The 14217-nt window shown below is 37.1% G+C and overlaps 1 protein-coding gene across 2 annotated transcripts in view; it reads left to right on the top strand.

Moving 5' to 3' along the window:
* The window catches only part of LOC101894472 (tyrosine-protein kinase Btk29A), a 347714-nt gene that overhangs the window by 200135 nt on the left and 133362 nt on the right, over positions 1 to 14217 (top strand). Inside the window, exon 1 of one of the 2 annotated variants that reach the window (XM_059124742.1) lies at positions 10779 to 11021. The exons of the other annotated variant lie outside the window; for it this stretch is intronic. The gene's annotated coding sequence lies outside the window, so the exon portion shown is untranslated. Of the gene's footprint in view, positions 1 to 10778; positions 11022 to 14217 lie in introns of those variants that run through there. 2 annotated transcript variants of the gene reach the window in all.

Below are 14217 nucleotides of genomic sequence, written 5' to 3'. Positions count from 1 at the left end.
GACGTCATCTACTCTACCGTAGATGATCTCAGACGTCATCTACTCTACCGTAGATGACCTCAGACGTCATCTACTCTACTGTAGATGACCTCAGACGTCATCTACTTTACTGTAGATGAGTTTAGACGTCATCTACTCTACCGTAGATGACCTCAGACGTCATCTACTTTACTGTAGATGACTTTAGACGTCATCTACTCTACCGTAGATGACCTCAGACGACATCTACTCTACTGTAGATGACCTCAGACGACATCTACTCTACTGTAGATGACCTCAGGCAACATCTATTCTACCGTAGATGACCTCAGACGACATCTACTAATGATCTCAGACGTCATCTACTTTTCCGTTTTTAAAATATTCTCATCACCACAACCATTACCGGTTATTCTTACATAATTCCAATGCCGCAATTGAATATCCATCCCTGCATTGCATTGTCATCATCTGTCATTAGAATTGAGCAAAGGAAATTGTTTTAATTATAGAAAACGGCAATTACATTGGCAGCTATTCCACACTGACCCACAACTGTAATTATCCCATTAAGAAGGATTATGCGGGGCGATATCATTCTAGTCTAGTTGGAAACTAGGTAAGTGGGGACAAACAGCGAAAGAGGACAGACAGACAAACGATGAGTTTTGAAATGATGATGACATATTAACAGATCAATGGATAATGGGAATACTAATTAAATAACCTGGTATGGCATGGCATGAAAATGCAATTTTATGATTGACAAAGAGAGAGGGAGCGATAATAAAGAGCGGTGATTAATGAAATAATGAATTTCATGGGAAGGGGATGAGAAGGATGTGAGAGTTAAGTGCCAGGAAATGGATTTTTATTGTGTACTAAACTTGTCCTACCGAAGGTAAATGATTAGGTGGCAAAAAGGGAATGTGATTCGAAAGGAATTTTTATGATACCATTTTGCGGAAATTTGATGGAATTGAATCCGTTATAGCAATACCTTTTTATACCCTCAGCCATATGGGGCTAGAGAGGCTATATATCATTTGATGCGGCCAAAACGTGTCTCGTGCCGAAATAACGGCTTTAGACCCTAGGTCTCCTTGGACCAAGCGGTCTAGCGATGTCCGTCCGTCTGTCGCTCTGACTGGCTAGTACCGAAGATAACTCTAAAAGGAAGTATTCGATTTGGTCCAAACTCCGTACATCGTAATAATATTGTCAAACTTAGATCGAGTTCGGAGATGGGTAATATCGGTCCACACTTTATGGTACCTCCTCCACAAAAGGTCGACATTTTCAAAACAAAAATATATTTTACGGCACAGAAATAGAAATGATAATCTGATTTTGCTCTAACTTTGCAAATATTTGCATCATTCCTAGGTTAGACAATATCGGTCCCCACTCCATCCAGTACTTCCCTCCACAGAGGGTCAACATTTTGAATAATTACAACTCTTATAAAATGTGATGTAAGATTCCGATTGTCTTCAAATTTCACACATCCCAATATTTTTATTAACCGAAGGGCTGATGTGAAGATGGAATATATTGGTCCACTCATCCTGGTACCTCCCACACAAAGGGTCAATATTTTGAAAATCTATAAAGCTCACAAAACGCGAAATGGCATCAGATTCCATTTAAACTTAGCACATCTCAATATTTTTATCAACACAAGGTCTGTTATGAAGATGGTAGAGGTCGGACCGTTTCTTATTGTACCTCCCCCCCAAAGGGTCAAAATTTTGAATATCCAAAACGATTTTAAAATCCGAAATAAGCTTCCGCTTCTCTTTGTATTTCACACATTCCATTATTTCTGATAACACAAGCTAACGCCTTCTAGCACCTCCCCCACAAAGGGTCAACATTTTGAATATCCATGAAGCTCATACAATGCGAAATTAACATCCGATTCCATTCAAACTTGGAACATCTCAATATTTCCATTAACACAAGATATGTTATGAAGATGGTGGAGATCGGACCATTTCTTCTGGTACCTCCCCCACAAAGGGTCAAAGTTTTGAATAACTAAAATGATTATAAAATCCGAAACAAGCATCCGGTTCTCTTCATATTTCACACAGCCCATTACTTTTATCAACACAAGATCTGTTGTGAAGATTGTAGAGGTAGAACCATTCCTTCTGGTACCTCCCCCACAAGGGGCCCAAATTTAGAATATCCATTAAGCTCATAAAACACGAAATTAAGCTCTGATTACATTCAGACTTGGTACTTTTCAATATATCCATCAACACAAGATCTGTTATAAAGATGGTAGAGATCGGACCATTCCTTCTGGTACCTCCCCCACAAAGGGTCAAAGTTTTGAATATCCAGAACGATTATAAAATCTGAAATAAGCACCTGGTTCTCTTCTTATTTCGCACATCCCATTATTTCTGCTAACACAAGATCTGCTGTGAAGATGGGATATATCGGTCCCTTCCTTCTGGTACCTCCCCCACAAAGGGTTAAAATTTTTAATATCCATGAAGCTTATAAAACGCGAAATTAACATCCGATTCCATTCAGACTTGGAACATATAAATATTTCCATCAATACAAGATCTGATATAAAGATGGTAGAGATCGGAACATTCCTTCTGGTACCTCAGGGCAGGACGCGCGGTTACCATATAACAACCGCTCCACTCGGAGAGCTATAGGTCCATTGTGTTCATCCTAAAAGGAATGTTAAGAAAAGAGGAAAAAGTGATTGGTAGAAGAGGTGAAGATAAAAGGTAAAGTTGTAGAATGTGAGCTACGGCTGAGGAGTTTGCCGTGTCGTCTTTAGCCAATTGAATCTTCTGGCTAATTGAAGGATTACTATAGGGTCAGTGTTAGAAAAAGAAGACAGGTCATGTGACACTAGTTCTCCCACTAGCCTGTGTCTCACATTAATGAGTGCTGGGCAGTGGCAGAGCATGTGTTCGACTGTCTCGATTTCTTCTTCATCTTGATAGATCCTACAGTAGTCAGTGTCGTCGCTGTCCCATTTCGAAGTCATAGCCCTCACCTTACAGTGACCTGTGATGATACCCACCACAAGTTTTAAATCAGGTTTTGACAATGACATCAACGACCTTGTTCGCCAGATTCTTTTGGGGATGGTGCATCCCATTTCGTCCAGCCATTTTTGTTGGATTTTCTCAGAGTAATGTCTGTGAATAACCTGTAGGAAATGGCACAGTGAGGGTTTAACCGAGTTGTCTACTTCAATTGCAGTTGATTCGGATCCTAGTCTGGCCAATTCGTCTGCAGTCTCGTTGCCTGGGATGTTATAATGTCCAGGAACCCAACAGAGCTTGATGGATAACCCAGTGTTTTCCTAAGCTTCCCTGCAGTTCAAATCAGCCCTAGACTCGATAGTAAAGGAACTCAAGGCCTTCAGTGCCGCTTGACTATTGACATATATAGTCACCGGACCGCTGACCTCAATGCTCCTCGTGACCAGCAGGTCTATGGCCTTTTTGACCGCAACGATTTCCGCCTGAAATACGCTACAGTTGTTTCCAAGCTTGTAGGATTCACGAACATTAAGGGTATCACAGAAGACACCACCTCCCGTGCCACACTCCATCTTTGAACCGTTGGTCCATTCCATCGGAACCCACTCCATAGAGGCCCAATGATGTGAATAATCATAACAGAAGTCAAAATATATTTCAATAATCCTACATTGGCTTGAGGGTACACATCTATCAACAATAACGGCCGATACTTTTTAATTTATTTTCTTCCAACAAATTTACCAATGTCTCGCAAAGATTTGCAGAGCCTGAGACGACTCCCGGAGGACAACTAAAATAACTTCATTCTCACATTTTTGAAACTGCACGGACTAAGAACCCTTCCAAATATTAATTCTCCACAATATACACTTTCTTTACTGCAATGATTTTTGCAGAACCCCCCTCTTCGATCTTGCACGATCATGTTTAATTTGGTTGAATGTCAGCGTAATTTCTTGGCCGAGTCATTGCCATATAATCGAATAAAGTCATGTCGTCTCTCATACACACAGAATGTGCAGAAAAAGGGAGTAAAATATTTAACTCCAGCATTTAAATGGTGCAGCAGTCGCTCGCACTGGCTGTCAGCAAAAAAAAAAAAACGTTTTGAAAAACGGCAGTGGCAGAACAATTCCACAGCCATCATCATCATCGTCCAATTGCCAAGGTACATTTGACTTTAGACTACATTGATCCGCACTCACTAACTCACGCATTTATCCCATACTGCAGTAGCCTCCTGGCAAGAAATTGACGATGGCAACGACGACGACGACGAGAACACCACCACCAGACATTCAGACAAATACGACCTGGGGCTAAAATGTGAGTGATGTCTGATTGTGTGATGGTCCAACTGCTTGCCTTCCAGCAAGCCTTGCCTGCATTTGCTTGCCGGGCTGTCGTCTACTTTATATATTTTTTCTGTTTATTGGCCTCTTGCCCAGCAGTAGCTAATGATAAAGTGCTGCTCCATCGACAAAAACTTAAGAACGAAACCAACCACATCATCTGTATGGATGGAAAAGGAACAAAAAAAATTACTCCACACTGAATAGAACTGCATGAGAAGACACCACACCACACTATTTGTGTGTGTACGCCGATATTAAATGGTCTATGGAATATGGTTTGAATACAAACACATGCCTGATTTAGCAGCCTGATCGCCTGCTCGCTCGAAAACCTAAATGATCGATCGTGTTTTTTAACTTCATAGCCAGCGTTTTTGTATTTTATTTTCCTAAGAGTTTGCTTTTTTTCTCGTTTCAATTGTCGTTTTGTTTTCGAGATCCCGTAGGCAGGCACAAGCATGCATAATATTTTAGGTATAAAGTTGCAATGATTGCCTCCACAAAAACACACATTATATGCCACGGCCGCCTTCGCCACACTCTTGCTTGCTTTATACACTTCACTTCATACATAGCCAAGCCATCCATTCATCCTTCTATCCAGCCATCTACACACAAAGGGTGACAGTGATTTGGTGTAGCTGAAAACCAAAAAATTAATAGCTTTTTTTATGGTAACAAGACCTTCTTTTGCCCAAAGTTTTGTATCCTATTCAAAGTCCGCAAGCCGTGTTTTATTACGTGGTCCAGGTTAAGAATATCTGTTCTCAAAGCAATTTATCTGCCGTTAATCTCATCTTCGGAGGTTGCAGCTTAGTATGTACCGCTTGTAAACAGAACTTCGAGTGACCGAGCCATAACACTTTTTTAGGCAATGATATTTTTTACACCGTACCCACCCAACGGGAAAAAATCGACATCGTTCCGACGTTTCAAGAAAAGTCCCTTTAGAAAAATATATTTGGTAGAAATTAAACATTGGTCACAAGTCGCTGGCCCGCCCTGAAATTTCTCCAAAAAAAAAAAAAAAAAGTAATTGAATTATCTATGTTACTATAAGATCAGATTAAAGTCGCTTGCGATCACTGCAAATGCCATCGGGAATAGGAGTTCTGAACTGAATTTGTTCAAAATCAAAAGTCACAGACATATTTGATGCTTTATATTGAAACATATATCTAATTTTGGGCAGATGTCTTATTCGGCCTATTAAGGATACTCAAACCTTTAAAAACAAAACTTGAAGATTCCAGTGAATTCCCCCCTTCATGTCTCGCCAAACCTCCCGAAATTAATATGCCATTGAATTCCTCTGTTTGCTAAGTCCAAGTCTAAAGCCGCTGAAAGATTGTCCCCAAACAACTGGATTAGTTATGGGGCAATAGGAAATCGATCGAGTCCGAGACCCATTTAGGTCAGTTCTGATCAATATTTCCCCAGCGTTATTTAATTCAAAGTTTTGCGGTGTAATCGGTGAAAAAGCTTCTTCCAATAACTTCTTTGCACAAGATTCTTTAAGTCCAGGGTGAGAGTGGTATACGATCACAGCGAATAACATCTCGAAGAGGAATTTGAACTGATTTTGATTTCAAGTCGAGAATCTGTGAAACATTTCTTACGACGACTGAAAGAAAGCCTTGGGATATACAACCCTATGACGGTGAAACCTGGAGCTGGAGTTAAATATTTCTGCCTCCGAATAGAGGGAGTCTGGAACTGGAGTTCCGTCTTCACATTCTATAAGTTTTTTTAATGGAAGGAACTGCGGTTTTAATTTGAACTAACTTCGATTCAAAATCTACTGAGATGTTTGCTCGAAAATCTAGTTTAAAATAGCGCGATGTGTGCTTTGGATTTGGGAAAGCTGAAAATATGTATTATGTAATCTGATGAGAAAGATTCATCAAAACGAAAGCTATAGACGAGCCATGTTCTTTATATGCCCTCATAAAATTAAGTTGTAAACATTCACAGCGAACACTATCTCTCTTGAATTATCTTAAACTGTAAGGTCACATGGCATTAAGACCAGTTCCGATCAATTCTTTTCCAGTTTCATCAGAACCAAACTCCTAATATATGACGTAGAAGGAACGAGAAGGAGAAAGTAGTTACGTCGAGACAAAAGTTATAATTGAAACACGACTTCCCATACCTTCATAGCATGGGGTTCTATAAGTCCAGATGAGAGTGTTATACGATCACAGCGAATATAATCTCGAATAGGAATCTCATTTGTCTCTACGATAATTAATTTGAAGTAATTTTTTATTTCTAGTCGAAAGCTGTTTAAATTTTTTAGTTTGAGGAAGTCCTGGACATTTCCAACGTGCTCGATGAAAGTCTCGAGAATAGTTTTTAATATTTTCACAGGCGGATCTCATATTTGTTTACAGTGTATCGTGAGATGAAAGGTCCGAAGGCTATAGTGCGTCATGGTCTTTGTATGCTCTCACAAATGCACAGGTTTCTATAAAATTAGTGTAAAGTGTCATACAAACAGCGAACACCATCTAGAATAGGAGTCACATTTGTCTACAAAATTTTACTTGAATTTTAGCTGATTATAATTAAAAGTCGACGGTCGTTGACAATACCGAAAAAGTTTGGAGCATAGTCTTGTTTATTTTTTTTTACTTCTCCTTCTTCACAAGGTGTGCTTTCCGATCACGTAATGAATTTGATTCAAATTAAAAGGCTTCTGAAATATATCCTGCAAAATCTAGTTTAAAATATTTCCAATTGTGCTTTTTATATAACCTCAGCGCGATATGAGTTTCAGAATCAGAAAAGCTGCGATCAAAGTGATATATAATTTTTATTATGTAAACTGATTAGTAAGGTACATCGAGGCGAAAGTTAGAAAAGAGCCATGTCATTTATATGCTCTCAAAGAATAAAATTATAAATAATTACAACGAATTCTATCTCGATTAGGAACTGGAGTTCCTGCTCAGTAGTATTCTATAAATTCTTATTAAATTTGAAATTATTCACAGCGAGTACCATCTCGAATAGAAATTGCGTTTTTAATTTGACCTCAATTTGATTCAAATTCGAAAGCTACGGAAATATTTCCTGGAAACTCCAGTTCAAAATATTTCCAATTAACTCAGTGTGACATGTTATTTGGATTTAGTAAAATTTCGATCAAAATTGCCCCAGTGGTATATAAATATGCATTCTCTTATATGATGAGATATGTACATCGACACGAAAGCTGTAGAAGAGCCGTGCTCTTTATATGCCCCCATAGAATTAAAGTTGTAAACATGCACAGCGAATACCATTTCGAATAGGAACTGGAGTTTTATCTTAGCGGGACTCTATAAGTTCCTATTAAAGTTGTAAACATTCACAGCGAATACCATCTCGAATAGGAACTGCGGTTTCAATTTGAATTCACTTTGGTTCAAATTCAAAAGGTATTGAAATATTTTCCAATTTAAAATAATTCCACTTCTCACATTACCTTTCCTCGCAATGTGTTTTGCATTTAGAAATCAAATTGATCAAAATTTCCCTAAAGGTATATAAATATGCATTATGTAACCTAATAAGAAAAGGTATATCGAGACCAAAGCTATAGAAGAGCAGTGCTTTTATGTGTCCTCAAAGAATTAAAGTTGTAGACTTTCACAGAGAATACTATCTCGAATTACTGGAGTTCCAGCTCATCAGAATTTTAGAAATTCTTATTAAAGTTGTAGAAATTCACAACGAATACCTTCTCGAATAGGAACTGCGTTTTCAATATAACTTTAATTTAATTCAAATTTGAATGCTACTGAAATGTTTTCTGGGAAATCCAATTTAAAATATTTCCATTTATTCTTCTCACGTTACCTCTCCGCAAAATATTATTTGGATTCAGGAAAGCTGCGATCAAAATTTACAAAGAGGTATATAAATATACACTATGTATGCCCTCAGAGAATTAAAGTTGTACATTTTCGCAGCGACTCATGTCGAACAAAACTGGAATTCCTTCTTAGTAGGTTCCTATAAGTTCTTATTAAAGTTCTAAACATTTACAGCGAATACAATCTCGAATAGGAGGAACTGCGGTTTTATTTGCACAAAATGTGATCCAAATTCAAAAGCTATTGAAATATTTCCCGGATATCTAATTAAAAAAACTATTTTGACTTCTCACATTATCTCTCCGCGAAATGTGTTTTGGATTAAGGAAAGCTGCTATCAAAATTTCCGCAGTGGTATAAGTATGTATTCTCTTACCTGATAAGAACGATACATCGAGACGAAAGCTGCAGAAGAGCCATGCCCTCAAAGAATTAAAGTTATGAACATTCACAGCGAATATAACCTCGAATAGGAGTAACTGCTGTTTTAATTTGAACTCAATTTAATTAAAATTCAAAAACTATTGAAATATTTTCTGAGAAATTCAGTTAAAAAGAACCAATGGTGCTTCTTACATTACCTCTGCGCGATATGTGTTTTGGATTTAGGGAAGCTTCCATCAAAATTTCTAAAGTATTATATAAATATGTATTATGCATAACTGATGAGAAAGGTACACCGCGACGAAAGCCATAGAGGAATCATGGCCTTTATATGCCCTCAAAGAATAGGGTAAATTATATCAGATTAAAGTTGTAAAGTTTCACAGCGAATACCATCTCGAATAGAAACTGAAGTTCCACCTCTACATCAGATCTCTTGCTTAACTGAAACGAGTACATTCAGCTTTCTCTCCTCAATTTTTAAGCTTTTATGTGCCCTCAAAGAATAGGATTCAATAACAGAAGATTTAAGTTGTAAACTTTCACAGCGAATACCATCTCGAACATGAACTCGAGCATCACCACCTCTATAGCAGATTTGATACCCAACCAGCCTTCTCTCCTCAACTTTTAAAATATGGTAGTGTCTCTTCACACCACTGTGCCTCCTCTGCCTAGTCGAACGAATTCCCGGCAAAACCGAGAACATGAAACTTCTGGCGCAAAAAAAATGGATCTGTATTCCTCCTTTGAATATGATAAACAACTTCGTTGCTATTGTTTATGTTGAGGTTAAATTAACAAAAAAATGAAAGAAAAAATCCAAACAAAAAACGACTGCGACCGACCATAGGAAGTCGATGGAAAAAAACTTTATTTTCATATGATTCCTCCACTCAGAATGAAGTGAAAGAAAGAACTGAACCATAAAGAAGAAAAAGACGACTACGACGTCGACGATGAAGATGGCAGGCAGTTTATATTATTTTTATCGATCTATACGCGATGCACTATGAAGATTTATATCGCACAAGCAAGAGTTGTTTGCTTTCTGTGAGATCGACAATGAAGAAAAAAAAACAAAACAAGATAACAGTATAAGAGAATTGCCACAGAGAGTGAGAGAGTTGCATGAGTATTAGTTGTGAAAAGAAATAGAGAAAAAACAAAGACTTGGGGAGAGTCTTTAAGTCGTGTTTACCAAAAACACTACTTGAGACCCGCTATGCATTGACTCTATCGGAAAGAGGCTTACCCTCTTTTAGTTTTCTCATATGATGTGTTGTGCTCTGCTTCTCTCCCTGGTTTACTCTCACTCGCTCTCTCTCCCTCCATGTAGGAGGCTGACTATCAAGTGGTTCTCACTTTATTATTGTGAGTTGGTAAATTTCCTACTTCAATTTATGTTGTGGTGGTGGTGTGGTGTTAATATTGTTGTTGTTCTTGTTGCTGCTGCACTGCCATTGTAGTGGGTTGGTTTGCCCGTATGTAAAACATGATCGTCGAACAATGAGCACACTCGCCACAACAAGAAACTGCTGAGCAAAGGAGCAAGCAACGAAGAATGAACCTAACCCAAGCACTTGGCTGCTACCGCAACTGGCAATTATGATTGGATTCGTCGAGTTGTGAACACTTTAGTTCTTTACGAGACTTGAACGCAGGCATTCGTGTGTAAGCGCGTAAATTATAGTTTGAGCGATATCGGATAGTTGGAAAAAAAATAACAACAAAAATAAATAATAATTCAAATTAATTTACGCCAGAATTCTCACGAAGTGTCGTCGAGTCAGTCAGTGTGAAAGAGAGAGAGGGAGAAAAAGAGAATTTATAATAAAATAATATTTTTTTTTATTAATTTCAAAGTATTTTAAGAAATATTTTTGAAAGAAAAAAATCTAAATTTTAATTTAAATCATAAAAATAATTTTGTGAAAATGTGAAATCTGGAAAAAAATAGTTTCAAGTTTTTTAAATATTAAAAGTGAATTCCGTTCCAAGAAAATCAATAAAAATCTTTTGTTTATTTTTCAAATTGGAATTTTGTATTCAAAAAGTCAATCTAAAGGAAATACCAAACTTCCGAAGAAAGAAAAAAAAATTTTTGAAAAAAAAAAGATACAAGTTTTCATTCTAAACAAAAAATAAAGAAACTTGTTTTGGCTACTTTGCAAATAAGAAGCTAGATCTGTGGTTTTAACGAAAAGCAAGTGTGCTCCGGTATCTGTGTTCTTTTTTTTGTGAATTTAAAGTGGCCCTGTTCTTAAAATCTTCTCCTCAAAACTGGATAATCGACTTTTGTAAAACGTTGCCGTTTTGTTGACACTTTTATTTGGGGAAGCTGTAGACCCTCATCATTGCAGACATAGCTTATAAACCTAAGGTTCTTGAATAACCCATGGATTAGATGAAAAGTAAATATTGAATAATTTTTTAAAAAATTTGATTTGATTTGATTCCACAAAAGAGTTACCACAAGATTGTCAATGACTAAAAAAAATATATTGAAAAAATATTGCGAGATCAGAGGCCAGTCATTATTTGTTGGTAAATTGAATTGGCCCATAAGTTTCATATAATTTGAAAGTATTTCCTGGGACCATATACTTGAGTAGAGTTCTAAACCTGCTTCATTCAATTTTCTGTACAATGTACATTGTTCACCAAAATTTTCGGAAATTATTTTTGTTTACAAATTACACTCGTTGTGAAATACCCACTCAGAACTCTCGATTCAGTCATTTGATCCCAATGCCGTTTCATTTTTGGTCTCTGGGCGGTGGGGTATTAAGATTTTAAGTCAAAAATCTGCAAAATACCAAAAACCCGGATCTACTTTTTTTATGGACTGTAGAAAATACTGGCCCTACACAAAAGTTGTTCCGATCAGATATTTATATAATGAGAAACCCGATCAGATTTTTACCTCATGAGTAACCGAAATGGGAGGTATTCTAACCGCCAATTGACGATCATCATACCCAAATAAGAGTTTTCTAATCACGTCAAACCACATGGAAAGAGCTTATAAATAGACCTCATATTAAATTGGTGGGGCAATGGAAAACATTTCAGAAATTTTGAAGAACAACATATTCTTACGCAGCACAAGTATGGGGGTTTGAGCTGGGCTTCCACACATCCTGTCATTAAAAATATGGGAAAAACTAATATTTTTTTTTGAGCAGAGGCCATGGAAATCGCTTACTTGGGTAGCTTTAAAAAATCCTGATAGCTCTTCTCAAAAGGAGAAGTTATGCAGAAACCAGTAAGGAAGGGTCAAAAGTCGGGCGAGGTCGTTTATATGATACTCTACACCAATATGCGTATTTAGTAAAGCTCCCGTAACAAAATAAGTATATACAAGGTGAGATAAAAAACTGCAACAAAGTAAAACGCCATAATTTTTACATTTTTTTAAATTTAATTGAATGAAAGCAAATAATGTCGGAAATAGCATCAAATTTTAGAATAAGTTTAGATTTCCAAAGGTGACCAATATGAGGTCACCTTTGGCACGAATTATGGCCTTGAAATGGCCAATGAAACCATTACACGGTGCCCAAATGTTGCTCTGCGGTATTTTGGCCCATTTCCGGCGAAGCGCTTTCTTAAGGTGATCGACACTTTTGTATTTTTTAGTGCCAACCTAGCTTTCCAAAATACTCCAGATACAATAGGCCAACGGATTGGTATCCGGAGATTTTGGTGGCCATTGTGCGCTGGAAATGAAGCGAGGAACCTAATTTTGTAAACCATTCTTGGGTGGCGCATGCTGAGTGCTGAGTCCTGTTGGAATGTCCAAGGTCTGCGGCCAAAATGTTTGGGTGTCCAAGGCTTAAGTACACACTCCAGAATATTTTTTTGCGATTATATTCGGTATTTATTCGGATGCCACGGTCGATTAATACGAGCAGTGAGCGACCAATGACTGTTATGGCGCTCCACACCATCATCATGGCCGGCACTTGAGTTCTGTTGGTCAACCGAGGGTGCACATTTTTACCTGACCTCTTTGGCAAGTGAACACGAAAATTTTGTTTGTTTACAAACTTCTGGACAACGAATGTTTTCTCATCGGAGATAACAAAATCCGGCAGTTCACCACTTTCGGCCAAGCGAAGCAACTCTTCAGTTCTTTTGAGTCTATTTTCTTTCCGTTGTAAGTTCTTGCACTTCTTGTATACCCTCTCTAGTCATATGCCTGAGGGTATAAATAAAGTAGGATCGTCGATGGTAGGGTTGGAGGAGATCAGAACAATTTTGGTATTGTCATTTGAGGCTTCTTGACAAAATAAAAATTTCTTATGGGACCAATATAAAATATTTTGTATATTGATATACAGCTTTACATTTAGGGCTGTCTGAGTTCTCTGGGACCAGCCTGCACTATTTTTAGCCAGGATGCTGGTTTTTTACCTAGCTTTGCCTTAAGGTCTTCTTGAATCCTTTTAGTTAACCCAGAAGTCTGGGACTGATACCAGAGAGGATTTCTTTTTCAAAAACCCATTATTCGATTAATGATGCATACATCTCCTTGTTTTTGAATCCGCAAACCCCAGCCAACTCTTTCATAATCCCAAAACCGAAGAGGTTAACACAAAAGGTCATAAAGTTACAGTCTTGAAAAAAAAAAAAAAAAAGATTTCATAATGTTGGAGAAATTCCCCAACCAAAGAAAAAAAAATAAAAACAAAACAAAAAAAAGTTAATTACATATTTCTTTAAGAAATATAATTATTTCTAACACCACAAACCTATTATTACATTTAACAACGCAGTCACCTAAAAGGTAAACAGTGCTGCTAAACTTGAGGCAACATTTCGAAAAAAGTCGAAGAAAATAAAGAAAAATGAAATACCGAAGAAGAAATAGAAATTAATAATAATGAGGTTCAAAGCTCCATTGGAATCTTGCGAGATGTTGTGAACGACAAACAGACACACTCACCAAAAATTATAAGACAAACGTCAAAAAAACGGAGACGAGAGATAGGAAAAAAAAAGAAATTAAAATCATTTATCTTTTTATGGTTCACACATCAACGTTTTTGGTTTGTCTTAAAGCGTTTAAAAAATGCTTATTACCTAATAACCCACAAGCCGAGAGTGAAAGAAGAGTGGCTGTGTAATTTCTTTTTTTTTTTTTTTGGCGAGGGGGTAAAGTAATCCCAGAAACCGCAACTAAATTCAATGTTTTAATCAAAATCGTTTCGGGTTTTGCTACTTTTTCGGTGTTTTATTTCACAGCCAAACCAAAAAAAAAAACCGACCGCAATAAAAAGTATCACTTCACCGTACAAAGGTATTAAAGTACTCCAAAAAATATTTAAAAATCATTTCAGGGCAATGAAAAGCGTGAAATGCAAAGCTGTTGGGTGCCCCATAAAAGGCGGTTTAAAAATAATTTTGTAAATGTATTCAAAAAAAAAAAAAAAAAAACTTTGAAATCCGCAACAAAAAAGTGTTAGCAAGAATCCTCGGAAGTGGATGATAAATTTGGGGAAAATTTCAATGGTTGCCACATTCGATGTTTTCGATAGTTATTTTCCAACAACATCGGTACTATCAGTCATTTTTTCAATTTATTAAAGAGTCACTTCCTCAAAA

This window comes from Musca domestica, unplaced genomic scaffold (assembly GCF_030504385.1).
Source record: "Musca domestica strain aabys unplaced genomic scaffold, Musca_domestica.polishedcontigs.V.1.1 3, whole genome shotgun sequence".
Lineage (NCBI taxonomy): Eukaryota > Metazoa > Arthropoda > Insecta > Diptera > Muscidae > Musca > Musca domestica.
Note: the sequence above shows the minus strand (reverse complement) of the source record. Positions and strands in the feature narration are given on the sequence as shown.